This window comes from Neolamprologus multifasciatus, chromosome 4 (genome assembly GCF_963576455.1).
Source record: "Neolamprologus multifasciatus chromosome 4, fNeoMul1.2, whole genome shotgun sequence".
Classification (NCBI taxonomy): Eukaryota; Metazoa; Chordata; class Actinopteri; order Cichliformes; family Cichlidae; genus Neolamprologus; species Neolamprologus multifasciatus.
In genome coordinates, this window is record NC_140442.1 from 26,123,072 (window position 1) to 26,143,682 (window position 20,611).

At 39.3% G+C, this 20,611-nt stretch overlaps 1 protein-coding gene across 6 annotated transcripts in view; it reads left to right on the forward strand.

Moving 5' to 3' along the window:
• plppr2a (phospholipid phosphatase related 2a) overlaps positions 1 to 20,611 on the forward strand; it is a 78,429-nt gene that overhangs the window by 7,363 nt on the left and 50,455 nt on the right. For 2 of the 6 annotated variants that reach the window (XM_085155845.1, XM_085155843.1), the window contains exon 1: positions 2 to 20,599. The exons of the other annotated variants lie outside the window; for them this stretch is intronic. The gene's annotated coding sequence lies outside the window, so the exon portion shown is untranslated. Of the gene's footprint in view, position 1; positions 20,600 to 20,611 lie in introns of those variants that run through there. 6 annotated transcript variants of the gene reach the window in all.

Below are 20,611 nucleotides of genomic sequence, written 5' to 3' on the forward strand. Positions count from 1 at the left end.
CAGTATGGACATGCTGATGTATGGCTTGCAGTTTCTGCACTAATCCTGTGTTACACTAGGAAGGAAAACGGTTTTCAATAGAACTGATGAAATCACCAGAAAACTCCTCACCTCACTTTGCAGATCATGCAAAAAGCTCGACCAAATCTCCTGTTTCATGCTGACTCCAGTTTTATCTCTGAGATTGCCCGTCGTGTTAGCGAGGAGAGACCTGAGAAGTGACTCACTATTTAACGCCCAGCTTTAAGCGCTTTCATCTCTTTACATCCCTACAGTCTCAGCCTCAGCGGTAACATTTTTTCAGGCTCTCAACAGTGGAGTTTGGGACAGCTCAGCAAATTGCTGACATTCTCACTTTGTGTCACGCGCTCTGCTCTGTTCCAGCACCAGGGGAAGTGGTGGCTTGGTAAAGTGGCTACAGTTGTTCTGTGGCATGCTGAAGTTTTTTCCAGCACATTTGTGAACTGCATGATTCATCGAGGTAGTTGTGGAAGTCACAGCAGAGACATAGTGGATTTTCAGCTGATGTACTGCAGGATTTAGGTTTGGGCACACCAAAGGTTATTGTCTGTGGCATGCTGAAAATTCTCAGAAAAACATGCTAACATGCATGGACACACACACCGCTACATCCCTTGTGGAAAGGGTGCTCTACATTGTTTGTGAGAGCAGTCAGACAGATGACTCAGAGGGCTGTGGAAGTCCCAGAGCTTTCAGCCATTTGAAACTGAGGTGGTGAAAAGCACAAACTGGTGAGGTAATCAGACGATCTGCAATCTAATTAGACAAAGCTAGCGGTCCAGAAGCTCATTGGCTTCATCTAAGCCAACCATCAGCTTTTTAGGGAGCAGTCTTTGCAGTTAAAGCATTGTTCTGTTACAGATAAGAGAAGCTGTTTGCACCATTGCTTTCCAGGTGCAACCACAGCATCCTTTTGGATTTAAACGTTAGGATTCTGTTTAGTGTTGACAATACATGTGCAGCGCACAGTGTATGTGCTGTATATAATTTTCACTTTATCTGTAGATGGGTCTCATTATAGAAACTTTGAACTAGGTGAAGTTTTTGAAATGAAATGCACCTCTCTAGAGGACACGAAGAGAGTCGCAGAGTGAAGAGAACACAAAAACAGACATGAGACAAAACACAGTATGTGGGGTGAAAAAGACTGACAAATGCTGTTTTTCCAAAAACAAGTTATGTCTTGTTTTGCCTGCTGATTTCTGTCAAAATTCATCCTTTCCTGCAGACATAACTCAGTCAGATCTAAACACACCCTCATGATGCACATTTTCAATTCAATGTGACAGTGTAATACAGTACTAGTACAGCTCAGAAAATTAGAATAGCACAAAAGGGTTTGCTCCTTATAATTGAATTCAAAAAATAAACTTTATCACATTCTATACATGCACTGCATGTAAAGTGAAATATCACTTTATGTGTGAAATAAGTGAACTCATAATCCCAGTATGTTAGAATATTTCAATATCTCATAAAATCAACCAAAAAAGAATTTGCAATGCAGAAATGTCCAACATCCATACACTCAATGGGTGTGTTAGAGATCTTTTGTTTTCCTTTCTTCAGCTGTTAGTGCATTCATTGTTTTATATGTGGATGCAAGAGTAAGAAATAAAGGGGGATCCTGGTGTCCTTTTGCTGCCCTTTATCTGAACAGCTCAGCAAATTTGCGCTGTGCACCTACTGTACCAAACTGTTTCAAAGGGGGACCTGAATAATGTAGTTACACTAGCCAAACCCTTCATCAGGCTACCAATGAAACACTGGTGTCTTTGGTCATAATACACTCTAAAAGCTCTCCATTAGGTCACTCCGCCATATGCCTCCCACACACTGGTGCTCAGCCTTCAGGTCTCAGTCAATTCCCTTGCTAACTCTTCATCTATGTGTGTCTGTATGTGTATGATTGCACTGTGATAGAGAAGCCTGGCAAGTAATCGAGTTGAAAGAAATGTAGAGTAGTGTAGTGTAGTTTTAATGTAGAGGCAGAGTAGTGAAAAAAGGGTTTCTTTGGCATGGCAGAGAAAGGTGCAGGTAGCGCTTAAAGCTTCTAAAGCTATTATTTTATATTTCTATATATCAAATTAAGCAACGTTTAAACAAGAGAATGATTTAAATCTTGTATGGCACAGTTGCAAAGTTATGAGCTATTAGCCAAATTCATTACTGCATTGAAAATTACAATACTGGTGGAGCACTAATGAGGGACAGCAAACTGATGGTTTGCTAAGTCCTGCCTCCATCTAAATTCTTGAACTGTTAATTCTGTATTTAAGAATAACTGGCTCCCCATTTATGGCAACTATTGGTAGCAGAATTAATCCACTGCTGCAAGCTAGCTAATTAAGCTAACACTGTAATATTAAACAGGACTCACTTTGACACACATGTGAAATACTATATTGTAGATGTGCACCATTTAACATAATTTGAAATATAATAAACTAATGAAGACAATTTAATCATGTGGTCTTTTCACCATGTTAGTAATGAGTGGTCACTGATGTAGGAAGCATAGCATAGCTAGCAGTCTTGGGGAAGCAATTTTGAATTGGTACTTTTCTATACTCCTAGTTACTTCACTCAGACATTCTGTGCTTAAGTATAAGTACAGATACTAGTGTTAAAACATACTCCAGTAAAAGCTGAAGTACTGAGTTAACTTCTATTCGAGTAAAAGTGAAAAAGTACAGGCTCTCCCCTCCCCTCAAATGTGTCAAACCGAAAGTAATGAGCCTGTTTTAAAAAGGAAAGTAGAGATATTTGTTTAAAAATGTAGGAAGTAAAAGTAAAGAGTTGTCAGAAAAATAAATACTCAAGTAAAGTACAGATACCTGAAAATTCTAGCTAAGTACAGTTCGTTACCTCCCACCTCTGTTAAACATACTATTTTAGGCTACTAATACATGGCGCCTGCTTTTTCTTTTAATTCTCTTTATTTTAGTCTTTCGATTGTTGATTCTCTATGTCTTCACAGTTTTCTTACTTTACTTGTAGCCAGTTGAATTTGCCCAGATTTATTTTTCTGCCAGAATGAGAGCTGTTTGTTTATCCTCTCCATGACTGAACATGGGTAAAGAAAGATCCAATTAAGTTTTGGGATGGATATGAATTTCTTTGTCTATAATTGCAAAACAGGGCACAGGCCTTGGAGGAGAATGTGTTTTCTAAAAACCCTCCTTGTTTTGTTAATTTTCCGTCTGTTTAATGTTTTAGAATTTTTCCCCTGGATTCACTGAGTTTCATTATGTCTAAAGCATATTGAAAAAGTAAACAGAAAATAACTGCATGTATGTATTTGTGGTTGTCAAGCTACAAACAGACTTTTGTTATTTGGAAAAGAAGTTTGGGGATTTTTTTTTTCTTTTGACTAAATCGATGTGTTTCGTTTGATGATGATCTTTCTGTAAAATGGCAATGGGAATGACATGGCAGTGGATGATCTACTAAAACATTTATCCCTGAGAATGGTAATACTAGATGCAGAAATACTTTGCTGTGGGCAGGTACACAGCCTCTAGAGATAAATAGTGTTTACAAGTCATTCTACAGTTAGACATACCCTTACAACAGACTTATATTGATGCAAGTTGGAAATCACAGCACTGAGTCACTGTATAAACTGGGTTGTCTCATTACTGATACTGTTGCTTAGCAGACAGAAAACATCACAGAGCTTTTTTTTCTCTCCCACTGCTTTTTAAGGGTCGAATTTCTTTTGAGGCATCAAAGTTGTTGTTTTTTTTTTGCAGAACAGTTCTAACTCTTACGTCTAAAATATGGCATTAGAAGGTGCCTTCTAAGCGAGCAAGGAAAAAAAAAACTTAACAGAGTTTTCTTGCCCAAACTTCCATATAATATGACAGCTGCCTGTGTGGTTTAAATTCAAAGACACAGCTACAATAACAAACCCATTGTTAGTTCAAAGAGTCCAAGTTACATTCATAATTTTACCTGGATGTTTTTCATGCATTCAAGTTCCCAACCCTGGAGCTTCTCACTGTAAATTGACAGTGTTAACTATTGAGCCACTACACTGCCTTAAATAACATTACATTATTGATTGTGAGGTGCTTTAGCAGTTTATGTTGCAAATGTGAAGCAACAGTGATTGAGGGATGATTCTTGGAGATGACTGCATATTCTGTGATTGTCAAGGGTTTGTGTTGCTACTTCTCTGGATACTACAAGCTGCCTATAGCATTTAGTAATGTGACATGGACATGCAAATGAAATCAACAGACACTACAGATTTCAACGGCTCTTAGCCAAGCAAGAGGTACGAGCATGCTTCCAGAGACAACAGCCAACTGTGACTGAAAGGATAAATTCAAACAGGAAGAATTCTTGATGACAGAATGTAATTTGAAATGCAAGGACAGACCTCACTCTTACTTTGGTAGGTTTTAATTCATGTTTATTCTTAGTTGTCACCTGGCAACTGCTGCTCGCCATGCTTACCTTCATAGGATACTACTGCCATCCTGTATCCCAGTATATTCCAGTTCATGGTGAATTTAAGTCCTGTCTGAAACTGAAGGAAAAAAGAAAGAAAGAAAAGACAACAAATAATTTCTTAATTAATTACTTCAAAAATAATGAATGATAATGATTACCAGCCATGGTGAGTAACCACAATTATTGCTACAGTGCCTAATCTGCTTACTGACCCATAGGAAGCAGTGTGAGCAAACTACAGTTAATATTTCACAAATAGGTTTCCCGCCAGGAGTTGTTTGGCTGGTTAGTTGGGAAGTAGTAGTTACTCACTAACCAGTCATAGAAAAATGGATAAACAGAAATACTGAGGCCTTTGATAAATGAACAGAAACTTGTAGCTTTAAAAAGCATTTTCAGATTGGATTTAGCTAACTAACACACCATTGAGAAAGGGCTTGCTATGGGCAAAGTAAAGGTTCTTTAATACCAGAAATATTTTTTGCTTTTACAACTACTGCTTCCTAATGGCAACAAAGAAGAATTCATGTTTAAGGCACTTCCCCATTGTTTTCACTTTTCAGACTGTCCAGCTTTTATAGTGTCAAACAAACAAAAGACTGTGGTTTAACAGAGTTCTTCTGGATGTCATAATATGGGAGTTGGATGCGCAGATCAACTATTACATTGAAACCATCAGTTTAGTATTGTATAGCTCTAACCTGTCATCGCACAGACATGGGACCTCTAAGATTGCCCTGTTGTATCATCAGGAACAAGCAGCAGAGTTTTCAAATCTCAGGGTTACAGGATGGGGCGTGCAACCCTGAGCAATTATTAAGCACCTTATGCGTTACAGTGGGGCAGACCAGTATAGTGAGGAAGCCATGGGGGCGTGTTATTAGTGTGAAGCATGTTTAGATTGGGTAACATCCACATTGATGCCAGCACCTGAGGATTCCTGGCAGAGCACTGCCCTGTAATGTGCCAATCAGTGTTATTTATTTCTGCTGGCAGTAGTTGTAATGTTGTTGCTAAGTGATGTATATTTTTAAATTGCATGAAGAATGTTAATAATTTCTCACTGTCCTGCAGTAGGAACAGTTTTGACAATACCTATCAAACATGTCCCTCCACATCTTTAGTGTGTGTGCGTGCGCGCGTGTGTGTGTGTGTGTGTGACAGTGATCCATACCAAGCCAGAAGGACCTGCTCTTTTATTGAGCCCTACACACCTCATCAGCAGTTACCATGGAAACCAATCAGCCAGACTCATTCTCCGTCTGTGCTCTTTTTCTTCTGACTCCTTTCATCCTCTGTGCCCTAATCACAAGTCACAACCTTTTCTATCAGTGCTACCCACTCAGCCATCTTGTTCTGTGTGTCTACTCTATCCCCTCCATTTTGCTCTGTCATTTCCCATTTTTCAGTGTGATTCCCTCCCAGCTAGCACTTATCTTTGGTCTCTGGTTCTGGCAGGATTTCTCCCAGCCCTTCACAGCAGCACAGATATCAACATCACCTTTCATTAATTTCAAATTAATCCTGTTTTACCGTGTTCAATTCTATGTTATCGTCTCTGCTCGTAATCTAATCCCATTCTGTAAAGGCTGGAGATAAGAACTGTTTTAACCTTTGTTACCTAAATAGCATATTTAAAAATATATTCTGTGGACATTTTTTCTATTTGTTATCTGATAGGTGATACTCTCTCTACCTCTGCACCTCAAAAAATATCCTTTGCCATTTGGAGAGACACCAGCAAATTTGCTGTTTAAACGAAACTTTTGTTCAATGCTAATCTACTGTGTGGTTCAGTGTAGAGGTGTTTTCGATTGTGAAGAACAGCTGATTACTCTTATCTAAACCAGTGGAGCACCAGATATAAACTCACCATTCTGCCAGTTTAAATGCTTTTTACAGGTCTCCTCACAAGTTGAACTAAACTGTCCAGTCTGACTTCTGTCATTAAAATGTGGTTGCTGTGTTAAAAACGCACCTTTTGCCTTTTCATGCTGCTATTATTTAGGACAGCTAATTGTATAATTTGGCCTTTTGGGGTGTAGGAGTCAAAAAAGAGAAGTGTGCAAAGGCCAAAGTAGTTTTGAGCCTTAAAACTATGGTTGTGCATTTCCTTGAGACTAATAAAAACAAATATAAGATGTCCAAATACTCTAACCCATATCATGGCAATAAAATAAGCTGTGTAACTACTGCTTACATAAAAACCAAGAGGATAAGTAGCAGCCAGACACTGCTAATTAAATGCACTTGATTAACTGATTATCAGCAAGTGGGAGCTCCTCAATAAAAGCAGACATATTGGCAGTTCGCTGGTCTGGAGCACTCAGGTGTTTGTGAGAACAACCTACCTGAGAATGGATGCCCCAAATTCACCCCAAGTTCATACTGTGCAAAGAAATTGTGAAAAACCCAAGAGCTGTGTGTCAGACATGTTAGCATGTTAAGTGTTAAAATCCATGACAATTTAGTTAAAAATGTATGACAAGTATGACTTGTTTGAAAGGATTGGTAGGAGAAATTCTCCTCTCTTTAAGAATAAAATGGCAGCACTGTGAAGTTTGCCAAGCTGCATCTCAACTAACCACAAGCCTTAGGGAATGATGTCTGCTGGCCAGACAAGCCTAATGTGACGATGTTCGATCATAACACACAGCAACACATTTGGTGAAAACCAAAACATGGCATATCAGCACAAACACCTCAAGCCAGCTGTCCAAGCACGGTGATGCAGGGGGGAAGATTTGAGCTTGTTTTTCAGGCCATAGGACCTGGCACCTTACACTCTCTGAGTCAACCATGAACTCCTCTGTAGAGTCAAATGTGACAGCTAAAGCTTGGCCCAAACTGCTCATGCTATAGGACAATGATCCCAATGACAGCAGCAAATCTGCAACAGAGTGGATGAAAAAAAGAAAGAATCATGGCTCCACAATGCCCCAATCAAAAATCCAGACTTTAACTCCACTGCTGGAGTACAGCTGTGCATAAATTAATGCCTCAATGGACTGAGGCAATACTGTAAAGAAGTAATTTTCATGCCCTTGTTAAGGTTAAAATTAGGATGTTAGCCATAATGTGTCAGACATCAGCTTTTATGCACTTCCAGTTTTGATAGTGTGGGTGCCACAATTAAACTGAACCAAATATGACTAACTCACATCTCGATCATCCCTGAGCTCCTTTGCTTAAAAAAATTAAATGAGAGGCCATGGGTAACATCTTGCACATCAATCTCATTGTTTTTGTAGATCCGTGGACAAATTTTCACATTTTTGAAAGTAAACCTTCATTTCTGTGGTATATATACATCCGTTCCTTTGGTGTTGCCTCTCAGTCTGATGATTTACAGGCAAAAATGTCTCCACCAGAGGGCACTGCTGTAACACAGCTAAAGCTTTCCTGCAAAATGCAGCATTAACTGTGTAACTTGTTTTGAACTTTGATCTTTCACATAGTTTTTATTACTCGGTTTTCTCTCTTAATTCACTTTGACACACAGCACATAAAAACAAAAAAACTCTTGAATGTGTCACACGCACACACACACATCGGTCTCAGAAGCCTCATTAACACCAGAGTGACATGCAGAGATTAGACAGAGAACACTTCAGCATCACATCAGTGTCTTGAGCTGCCTCCTCAGCTGCTATAAATAGGCCAGAGTGTTTAATGGTGGATAGCTGATAGCTTACCAAGTCACACGAAGTCTCCCGGTGTAGCCAACCACATCTCCTCCCCACGCAATCAAACCTTTGCATGCACACAAGGTCAAATGTATGGAGAATGAGATAGACAGTCAATAGCCAGAAATACTGAGCTAACTGTTAAATCCGCTCAAACAAAGGCAAACGCTGACCCACAAAACAGATGCTGTAAGGCTGTATCTTGGGTGTGATCAAGCGAATTATACTAGATGACTTCTTTTACTGTCCATCTGGTTAACTCTATAAGTAGAACCCACAGCACAATGCTGTGCTCTAGCTTTAATTTTTTTTCTTTTTTGTGCAAGTTCGGTGGCTTAGTTGTAGTTGAATGAGTGTCTTATATGACATATAGATTGTTCTGAGACCTTAGCTAGTAAAACTGAATGTGTTATTGCCTTGTATGACTGACAGATTCACCAGGTTAGACATTGCTATGTTGACAGTGAATGTAATAAAGATGATATGAAAAGACCAGCAGAAGGTTATAGTTTGTTGGCAGAGCAATTTAGAGCTGCTTGATTTTTGTGTCACCGTGTCTGTTTAAAGCTCTGCTGTGAGGTTACCTAACCTGTATATATTAAATCAAAAATCTCTTCAAAATGTCACAATAACAACCAGGATTTTCCCTTAAAGTACAGATCTGGTGTTGTATGTTGTATCTGTATTCAGAGAAGATAATGATAGACAGTACAGGCTTACAGGCATAAAATCTATGTGTTTATGGGAATCGGCTCAGTGACAGATTAATAAGACAAACAGTGTCAGGATGCAGCTACAAATTTTTAGAGCACAAGCAGTAGGTGATAGTTTTTCTTTTTTCATGACATTTGTTGACAATGAAGAAAAATCTCAAAAGATGCATTTTGTTGAGTGATCACTTGTGGCTGATCCAAAAGCAAGCCAAAACTCGACAGCATTAAAAATGCTTTATGGTGTGGTTGTTAACCTATTTCACTGTGAAAGATTCAATGTTTGAGACAGAGAGGAGACATAAACCCAGTCTCAGAGGGTGACAAGCTAGTGTACTCCTAGTGTTTGTCCTGAGATGATACGAAATAAATGTGAGGGTTAAGGCGGGAATAGAATGCCAAACCAAACATCTGGATTCATCTGCATTGCTAACCCCTTGGGAAATAGGTGAGCAGCCACGTCTTTTGAAGCATTTTTATAACAGAGTTGTAGCTCAAAAGATATTTACTGGGACTGATCATACTGCTGACTACTAGAACTTTATGTCTCAGTTTGGGAAGTGAAACTCTAGTATTTCAGTCTGTTACTAATATTACTAGTGTGTCTGTCCATTGTACTCATACAGTTTATGATTGCAGACTGCTAACTAAGCTAACAATATTAGCTTCACCCTGTGAAGGTTGCAGTCAACTGAATTCTGTTTTTCTACTCCTCCCAATTGAAGTGCATAGTCCTAGATAAAGTTGGCTACTGTAGGACAAACAACTCTGAGTGCAGGCTAACAGTCCAGTGTTGACCTGAGCTGTCAATATGTGTCCACATCGATTTACTCTGTTGGAGGCTGTAAAACTTTGTGAAAGCTGCCTGATTGTTGAGGATAGTCTGAACATTTCTCTCAGTAAAGCGCTGCTGTTTTGCTGACGCTAGCTGCTGTCAACTAGCTGTTAGCAGCTGTTAGTTGCTGTTAGTTGTTGTTAGCTGGCATTAGTGAAAGTTTGTTTAAAGTTGATCTAAGATTGTAGGACTTGGACTCTTAGAAAATAAACATACATTTGATACAATATGAGACACAGTACAGTTTGATTCATACTGTTTACCACTGGGGAAAATTAAATTTTTAGCTCACGTTAGGCTAACATTAGCTGACATAACAATCACTTATAATTTACCAGCTGTTCTTGTTTAGTAAGCTCGTTGTCAGCTGTCTGGAGACGGGAGGGTCGCTTCTCTAATCTTTTGGCAATAGGTGATTGTAATTGTGTTATGCATTTTTTCCAGTGTCAGAGCCCCAGTGTCATATTTTGAGGCCAAATTAACTCAAATTAAAATTTCCCTCTTAAGAGTTATATTCACCTCCACATTTAACTTGGTCTCAGTCACATACTTACAATACAGTTAGGGGGAATGGCGATGGCTATTCACATTTTTCCTATTAAATGAACTCAAAAAGTAAGTGAAATTTATACATATTTATTTATAGATATTTCAGTCTCCAAAAATCATCACAGCAGGAACCAAAATGTTATACTAGTGCATAAACCAGTGGCTGGCAATATGGTAGCTACATCCACCTTTTATTTACAGTTTGTGCTCTGGTTGAAATAATGCATGGTAAATTTAGCAATAAAAAAATATTCTGATGATTCATCAAAAAAGAAGGTAAACCAGCTACTGTAGTCGGAGTGAGTAATACATAGACTGCACACTGTATAACTTGGCAGACAAGGAGTTAGGAGCATGCGGCAGATTGTGGGCTGGTAATAGCTATTTTGCTGCAGTGTAATCTCTATATTTTGTATACACAAGGTTTCCCCGTGGAGATACGTGCACTGCAGAGGTGGATTTCTTGCTGCACCAACGGCATGCAAAGAGGTGGATCCCCAGCAGCATGCATGGTTGTACATGCACAGTGTTATCTATTAAAAGACTCCTACAAGGCAGTTTACATGGTGACTGGTATGCAGTGATATAAGAGCACTAGGAGAGGTGTTTTCTTTTTAAAGTGTGAAAAAGAGGGCTGGATTGGAGGATGATTAAAGCAGTGCTTGCTCCTCTCATCTCTTTTTTACTGATTCCATTGGACTCCTTTTCCTTCAGACTTTTTTTTTTTTTTTTTACAGCAGAATGTACAAAAGCTCCCACTCTTGCATTCTCTTCACATCGGTCCTGACCCTACCTGCCCATAAACAAACGCACACACATACTCACTCGGAGATGGACTGAAACTCTCTGGGTGGCCCTCTCCATCATCAGCTCACCTCTTCGTCCTGCTCTTACATTCACACGCACTATTTCAGTCTGCTCCCATCATCTTCCCACCCTCTCTCGTTCTCTGAACACCTGTTTTTCTCCTTCCTCTATTTTTCCTTTCGTCTTCTGGGACTTGCTAAATGCACCGTTAGTTCTTTCTTTTTCCAGCTCCCATTGCTCCACATTTTTCACTCTTGAGCACTCTGCCTAAACTTTTCAAATTTGTACTCTCGTTCTCATTCAGCTGCAAAAACCTGACAAAGCAGGGCCATTTACTCTGCTTACAATGCCTATTTGTCACATTGGAATATTTGTATAGATTAGGTGCTCAAGGCAGCTCGAACTATTATTGCTTTAATATAGCTGTTTGTCATCATTTGAGCAAAATATCAAGAGAGTACTGGTGCATAGATATAGTCTCAGAAAACTTTATGGAGCAATGCTGGGCAGACCATGTTCAGACAGAATCGATAAGAGACAGTTTGGCAGAAGCTGCTGAATCATTAGTTGTTAGTGGTGAGGTTTAGTGACTCGCTTCAACTGTTGCTTTCACAGGTACAACACAATTACACAAGACTGAGACACCGTTTTGACATAGGCTCTAAATGAAGCTGCAGATGAGTTTCAATTTTAAGTTCTTGACATGAATTTTGAAATAGGTGACAAAATTCTTATTGTTACCCACAGTGAACCTTAAATCAAAGTAAAGTCACTCCAAGAAGCACTATGATTAAATATAATAATGTTGGTGTGCTGGTGTTGTCACCAGTCCCCAGGGAGGACCTAAAAACTCTGGTAACCTTTTGAGGTTTTGCAGATATGCAGACACTGACTTCTTGAGGTCAACTTGTCCTCCGTTTCGGTGGCTGACAATCACGGTGACAGTGTAAGTTCAAGTGAATAAGGCCCCAATCATGCATCCACCTGTGGCTAGGGAAAAGCTTGTATTCCCCAACTGTTTGTGATTGCTTTGGTTGCTAGCATATTGCTGTGGTAGTGACGAACTTGTGTGCAAACACTGACCAGCTACTCTCCGAGCTGTAAACATTTTGCTTTTATTTAAACACACATTGGCTGCAACACTTAGGAACTTGTACCTTATTCAAATTTTACCACCACTAGTGGCTGGCAAGTATTTGCAGACAAACATGATTGTTTTTTCAGGAACTGATCCCTTTAGTTGTGGTGAAAGGAACTCTTAATGCTTCTGGAAGAATGGTCAGAAATTCCCATAAACAGACTCCTAAACCTTGTGTAAAGTCTTCCACTGAGAGATGAAGCTGTCACAGCTGCAAAGGATAGACCGACATCATAATAGACCCCATGGATTAAAAATGGGATGTCACACAAGTTCATATGTGTGTGAAGGCAAACAAGCACATATTTTAAGACATAATGAAGCTGCTGATCAGATGAAGATGGTATCAGTAGAAATGTCTGTGTTACTCAGACATTAATGAACATTAATGAATTAATATTTAGACCTGCTACTTCTCCTCAGCCATCAGCCTTACTTCAGCGGATACACCAGCAGTTCTGGGTGTTGATGGATTTTTTTCCCGTTATTGATATTACTTCTGGCAAGAAGTGCATTCAAGTTTATCAGAGTTTTGAAGTAAAGAAATTAATCCTCCTGCTGTCTTCAAACAGGGATGCCTTGCTTTCTTTACTTTTCAAAATGAGTAGCATTATCCAATAAGCTGTTGTAATTGTTTAAATATAGAGCTGTTCGGGCAGCATGGTGGCGCAGTGGTTAGCACTGTTGCCTTACCACAAGAAAGTCCTAAATTCAATTCCACCACCCTGTTAATGTGGGTTCTCTTTGGCTTCCTCCCATAGTCCAAAGACATGCAGTTAGCTAGGCTAGGTTAATTGAAGAATCTAAATTGAGTGCAAATGGTTGTCTGTCTCTATGTGCTGGCCCTGCAGCAGACTGGTGACCTGCCCAGGGTGTACCCTGCCTCTCATCCTATGGTAGCTGGGCACGGCTCCAGCCCCCCTGAATTGGATAAGTGGAAGAGAATGGATGGTACAAATATTAATGTAACAAATTGTTTATGCTTCACAAATCATTGTGCACCATGCTGTATGCCCAGCTAAATGGAGTTCATTGTGGATGGTTAGCTGTTCTGTCCTGCATTTAGTGTGAATAGGATTCCTCTCACTCTGACTCTAACAGTGTGTAGTGGACCAGGTGCGAGCCCAGACTATTGTTCTAAAACTATAATGTGTAAACTGGTGATGTACTAAAACAAAAGTAAAGTTGTGGAGCAGTTAGCCTTAGAAGAACTGCAGAGTCAGATCGTAAAAGTCTGTTTCGAACCTCTTCAACACTTTAGGGCAGTAACATACAGTTTGTTTGCCAACTAAAAGAAGAGAAGTCAATTCCATCCTTTTGTCTCCGTGCAGGCAAACTTACAAACCTGAGCCCTTCATTCGTGAACACTTCTAGCCACAAGGCTTTTTAACAGTGTTGATATATAACAGGGTATACTGCACCAAATAAACTGGGTTTTTATTGTTTTCTCCCCCTTCTAGTTCCCTTAATGCCACTCTCAGCAGAAAGTCTCTATTGTATTTAGAATGACAGATTAGAATCAGCACAGACCGCTGAGCCATGAAGTTAGCGGTGGCCGCCTGTTAGCTTCCAGTTCACATAAAATAACACATATTAGGATGACATGATGGAAATCATCCCGTGCGTAGAGCTGGGGTCATGGCCTTTCTTTTATTTAATCAAAGGCTGAGAGGAGAACCAAAGAAATGGAAGTGGGAGGGCGGCGTGTGGGTGGTGTTGGTGGTTGCACTGGCAACGTATTGGCTAGTAGGTGGTGTTTGGCTTCAAGCCTAGGTGGTGATACAAGCTCCAAATCCCAGTAAAAGAATACAAGTTTACAGTCTTTGTGGGGGTTTTTGTTTTGTTTTTGTTTTTTTCTGGAATGTGCAGCAGAGGAAACCAGATACACCAGTTGCTCAATAATTTATCACATTTTTTGTTCTGTGCAGTTTGTCATGGTGTGAAGCTCCTCTGCTTCAACACCGAAGAGCGTTACCATTGAGCACCGTAGATGTGTTTTTGTGGCATTCGCGGCAGAGCAGCAAAGCCGAAGCGCTGCTGCAGGTCTGACAAAAGCACATAGAGCTTACACATGTACACCCCAGTGAGACTTTGTTGTCGTGTTTCATGTATGTTTCATATTTTCAACAAGGTGGCTGCTTTTTATGCTGACAGCACTGGGGATTTGAGACTATGAGATGGATTCCACAAAAAACCCCAAAAAACACCTGAGTAGAAATGATATTTTTAAAAGACAAACAGTGAAAAAGAAAATAGAGCAGAGGTGGAGGCAGCAAGGTAATTTTGCTGCACCCCACTTTGCACCTGTTCCCCAGCACCCAGTCTGTGTTCTTTCACCGTCATCGTCCAAACTCCTCTTTCAACCCTCTTTCCTGTTCCATTGTTTTTCAATCCCCTGCTACCTCCGCTACTCTTCTGGGCTTCCGCCTCTTCCTCCAGGACTCCTGACATGCTGGCCAGGTGCAGTGTAGCGTGTGTTGATGGCAGGCCTCTTAATGGATAGCATGTGTCTGATGGTGGACTCCTGTGCCTCTCCTGTGCTTCTGCTCTAAATCCTCCATCTGTAAAACAGAAAACTGCTCTTTTAGGTAACACAGCTTTAACAGCATTCAGGGAGACACGTGGACCTCCAGAGAAAGAGAGGGAAGGAGAACAACACAGGAAAGACAAGTAGCGATCGTGACCCTCGTTAGAGCGCTGTAGCTTTTACTTACACTGTGAAGACGTGGAAGTGCAAATCTTAACATTTATCAATCTTATCAGTCTGAACAACTAAACATTTTATTGGTAATCAAATCCGTGGCATTCTCTGGTTTACACTTTTTGTTAAATCTATCTGATTGATTTACAACCTTAACAGAAAGAGGGCAGCATGCTTCCAGCAAAAAAGTCATTGTTGCGATGCGATGACGGAAACGAAGCTCTCACTGATGTGGATGCAAGCAGCTGAAAGTGTACTCTTTAAATTCATACTATCACTAATGTAAACCTGCCATTTATGTCATATTTCTACATTAATTCTGAAGTATTTCCAACAATACAAGTATTAACGTACAGTACTGTGCAGAAGTCTTGAGTCTCTCCTCATTTCATTATATTTTGCTTCCAAGGAACCCGATATTCTTGCAAAAATTTAAAGTAGGCTGGACAAGTGCAGGTTTGTTTCAAACCATTGTCAATCATCTCTGTATTTATGGAGCAAGTCAGAAGTGTGAAATAAAAGTGTGTATCAGTGAAGTGTCACTGAAGCTGGTTCAGAAATGTTGAACGGTGGCAGTCAAAAAGTTATTACTAAGGTAGGAAAACAGAAAGAAAAGGCTGAAGTATGCCAACTTACACAAGAACTATACTCAAAAATCAGTGGCAGCAGGTCTGATGGAGTGATGAATCCAAATTTTAAATGTTTTGTTCAAACCGTTGTTGAACAAAGAAGTAGGAAAGAGATACAACAATGAGTAACTACACCCATCTGTGAAATCACAGTGGAGGCTGTGTCATGGTTTGAGGCTACAGCCAGTGGTGTTTCAGAACGAGTTGAAAATGATGAAATTATCAATGCAGAAAAATACTGTCACATTTTGATCCGCCATGCAATACTATCAGGCTTCATGTTTCAGCATGACAATGATCTCTAACATGCTGCCAAGTCATTCAAAGTCAAAGCATCAATGGAACGACATACACTGGAACAAACTGGTCTCCCCAGAGAAGATTTGAGAACTACTTCAAAAGACTACTTAAAGAAATTACAAGATAGCTTGCCTACCTTTGCGTACCTTTGAAAAATCAATTTTTTAAATGTATGTTTAAGGATGATTTCAAGTCAGGAAAATCCCAGGCCACAATGAATGGTTGAAACAGTTTTTTAGTGCTAAATTTATATTTATTATTACAATATCATGATGATATGATGTATTACTAAACATATAATATAAGATGTGCATTTCTGCCTCTTTTAGTCTATCTCATAGAGTCTATATGATAGATGTCTATCAGTGCCTCAGTGTGATGAATTTCCAGAACAAGAATGACTCAAAAACGTAAAAAAAAACAAAAAACAAAAAACAACCAAACGTATTCACGTGCCTTTAGTAACATTTTCATGCATAGCCATCCATAAATCAGTGAACTATCCTGATATAAAACCACCAAACTCACCAAATCAATGTAGAAAAAAGAAACAAGCAAATAAAAACACTTATTTTCTCAAAGTTTGAGAAACTGGCATAATGGGTTTTGAAGAGATGGACATTATTAAAAATATAAAATACAATTTATTGGTCTTATTGGCCTCTCTTGGCCACAATTGAAGCCAAATTTACCCTTTTTCTGACACCTTTTAATACAGCACTTTATTCTATGAAGGTGACCACTTTATCCGCCTTCCATCTACACCTATGACCAGCTTAAATTACCATTTGAAATACATTTCTTTGGACCGTGAGTGAAACCCAGATCACACTGAGAGAACCCATGGAGGCAGAGGGAGAGCACAGAAACTGCACGCAGAAAGCCTCTATCTGACCAGATGGTCTTAACCAGGAACCTCCTTGTTCTTAGGCAACAGTGATAACCACTGCTTTATACAACTGTGGGTTCTTGTACATTTTCATGTTATAATTCATTAAGGATTGACTGTAAACATGTGCTCATGTCGACTTTTAGTGCTTAAGTGGAACTACAAATAGCACGGTCAACAATATTATTATGATATTAATCACATTTTCTGAATGAACTATAGTGAAACATTGCAAGACAGTGCAAAAGAATTAACATCAATATTAGTTGGTTCACTGACATTAAAACAGCTAACTAGTAATACATTTTTTAAAATTTTGCCTCAGTTTTTCTATAGTAGCTCGCTGCTGGTTAAAAATAAAACAAATAAAACACAAAAAATCAGTCAATATTTCCGCTTATTATCTAAAAATTTCAAATAAATTAGTGATTTAAGTAGCAAGTCAAGTTTTTGAGAGCCTGAATTCTTTGACCTATGAATGGCAAAACGCAGTTAATTCGTTTTTTTTTCAGTGTAAGCTTCCATACATGATAAGATGGTAAGGTTTGAGCTGCTAGCAAAAGTCTCACAGCATCCCTGGCCTGTGAGTTAATATTTGCTTGTTAAAGGCACAGCTCATAATGACTCCATATGTCATCTGAATTTGATCCATTGGATAGATAAAAAACATGGTTGCAGTAGTAGATGTTTACATTAGTCTGAGCCCCAACCTAAGAAAGTCTTTAGTTTTGTTTTTGGAAAAAGAGAACCTAAAAAACATTTTCCACTTAACAACATGAGGGTAGATTTTGCAGATAAGGTGCCATGTTAGAATTCCTTTTTACTATTTTTAATGAGCTAGACGGCTATGTTGGATTTGCTCAGCCTGCTCTACCTAGCAGGTAGAGTATAAAGGCGCACCCCTGTGGCTTTTTAAAATGAACTGCTAATAAATACTGGAGCGCTGTGGCGTGTCCATGGCAGCCTCAGAAAACAATAAAAGCTGTGGAAATAAGAGAATTGAGGTGTTACTGCACATTCCACTACTTTATGTTTATTAATAATAAAAGAGGCAAAGTGTTGTGATATCTATGATGTCTATACATAATCTGCTCAAAAAAAGCTGAGAACGTCCAAACTCAAATCTCAACTGTAAAAATATAAAGACAACTTTCTATTTAAGATCAAGTTCATCAACTCTGAGCAGTGTTGTCTCTTCCTGTTTATAGAAAAAAACTGGATATGTGGGAGGTTGCCGTGTATTTCACACCAGTTAAATGAAGGAGGGGAAAGTGGTCATATTTTTGGATCTAAGCTCGCTGTGGTGGGTCCTTCACATGCCGTTGGCTGTTGCTGTTCCCTGGACTTGTTCCTGAAATGCTTTCCAGTTATTTGTGCCGTGTTTTCAGACGTCTTGATGTCACTGCTGATGTAAACCCTTCTTGCCTTGTGGCATCGCAGCCACTAGAAGTGGGCACAGTCTGTCAGTTCATCAGCTGATATGAAATATTCATCAAAAAGCTGTGTATGTTGGTGGAGAAGTGGAAGAACTGATACCAAGGTGGGTTGGGGTGCATTTGTGACAGGTAAAATGTTTAATCTCTGTCAGGGACAGGAAAAGGAGTGTCTGGGTATCTGAACCATGTTTTATCCTTTAAAGGCAGCAGGGAGCATGGAGCAGTTTAAAGAGAAACACACTGCGACGTTTCCATTGTCAGACACATTGATATCAGGTAGAACAGGATATTCATCTGAGAAAAGGGCAAGAGCTCATCCTGTAGTGCCATCGGGAATGTGACAATGCTCACAGAGGGAGCACATACTGAATACTGTGCCCTTTTAGCGAATGATGATGTGCAAGATGAGAAATATTTTCCTGCCTTGATTTGTGTGCTGTTAGGTCTTAAGGCTTTTAAGTCTTGCCAAGGGAGAGACTGTAATACTTACTTTTCCTTATAAGTCATGCAGCCAGTGTGTTACCCAATCTGCTATTTTGCTCTAGACTGCCAACTATAACTAATGGAAAAAGATATATAAAGCTTTACACATTTGTTTGTGAGGTTTTTAATAATCTGAATATATAAATAGTAATATATATCAATAAGGAGAGCTCATTACAATAAAATAAATAGGATTTTTTGCAATACAGAATTCAGTTATGCTATTTGGCAATCAGACTCTGATGGGCCATCACAGCAGACAGAATCCCAGCAGTGATAGGAATTAGATCAGGACCCCCTGCAGTCGAGATGGTAGTGGTGGTGAAGATAGGATACAGACTGAGTACTTGGGTGATGCAGAGATGAGGAGGTGGTTTGCATGCTGGATGAAAGATGATCAGTGCAATTTAAAGTACGCAATATGCAGCAGGTTGATTGGCTTGGACAAAGTGGACAGAAAAATGATTGACCTAAAGCAATTCTGTTTTACAGGGAAGGATAAAGGATAGACTAGCAGCCAAAAACCTGGGAAAACAGGGAGATGAGTGAACACAGTTCTTCTTTATTGAATTTTACACATAAGCATCAAATATAAATATATATATATTTGGCAGAAAAATCACCATAAAAGCACGGAACCAGCTGTTAAGTATAGTCCACAAGCCTTGAAAAAGGTTGACGTTGGGTCTTTGGGAAAACTATTCCAGATGTTTTTAAGCAAACTGCCTTCGCAAAGGAGTCAGTTGAATTGGTTCAGGCATCTGATAAGGATGCTAATAAGGATGCTTGCCTCAAGGGTGAGGTGTTCCAGGCATGTCCTACCAGGAGGAGGCCCTAGGGTAGACACAGTATGTGCTGGTTTTCCTCTGGTTAAGCTGGTGAGGGTGGCCGGGGAGAGGGAGGATCTGGGTTTCCTAGTTTAGGCTAAACCCCTGTGACCCACCCCTGAATGGAAAAAAATGAATGGATGGAAGTATTGATGGATGGTTTTAAAGCAAACTTTGGACCACTGGTGACTGATGTGAATTAAGACATTCATGTTGGTCATTGAATTAATCTGACAGTTGTGAAGTTTAGACTTTTTATGCCACTAAAGTATCTCAGTATCTACAACTTAGATTTGCATTAAATTTTGCATTTAATATTAGTCTTTCCCAAAATAGTGACTTTGTTCTTCCCAAAACTTTTCCACCAGTGGCACCATTACACTGACACTTTTGGTTTTGCAGGCATTTTGCATTTGGTTTTGGTTTAGACAGCGACTCCTTCATCAGCTCCTGTTATATTTGGTGACATTCTTTCAACCTTAAGAAGAACATTTTCTGTTGCTAAAATTGTGAACTTTCAGCTTTGCAACCTGACATCAGTGATATTCTCCTTTATACCAGAAGCCAGCTGAACATCAGAAACTCAGTTTTTACTGGAAGATATCATCTGAAAAAGACCCGCTAGCTCTGATGACAAAGAACTTGAGCTTGAGTTATTTCCGTACTTATAGATGAAAAATAGGCAGCTCTAATTTGGAGCAGTGAATAAAGACATACATTATGTAAACTTGCTTCAGAAATATTTTTATGTAAATTTAACACACACAACTTTATTTAAAGTGTATGTTGCTGCAATTGTAGCGGAGTAAAGGTGTAATTATTCTTGTTTTAATGTAATGATACCAAAGTAAGGGTACCCGAGGTTTTAGGTATATGAATTAAATTATTGTTCATTGCCTTTTTATTCTTAACAGATCAGACATGCAGGGCAGATAAGCCCTCTTCTTATCACTGACAAGCACTTTTCATACTGCCTCACAGAAATCAATGATTCCAAACTTATTTCCTGCATATTTTTTTAAAATCAGGAAATGAAGCTTGTTCAAAATATCCTGATACCTAAAATAATGAAGTGAGTTTTATGTCTTAATGAGATGTAGTCTCCTAACGCCTTCATAATATGCAGTGTTGGGGAGTAA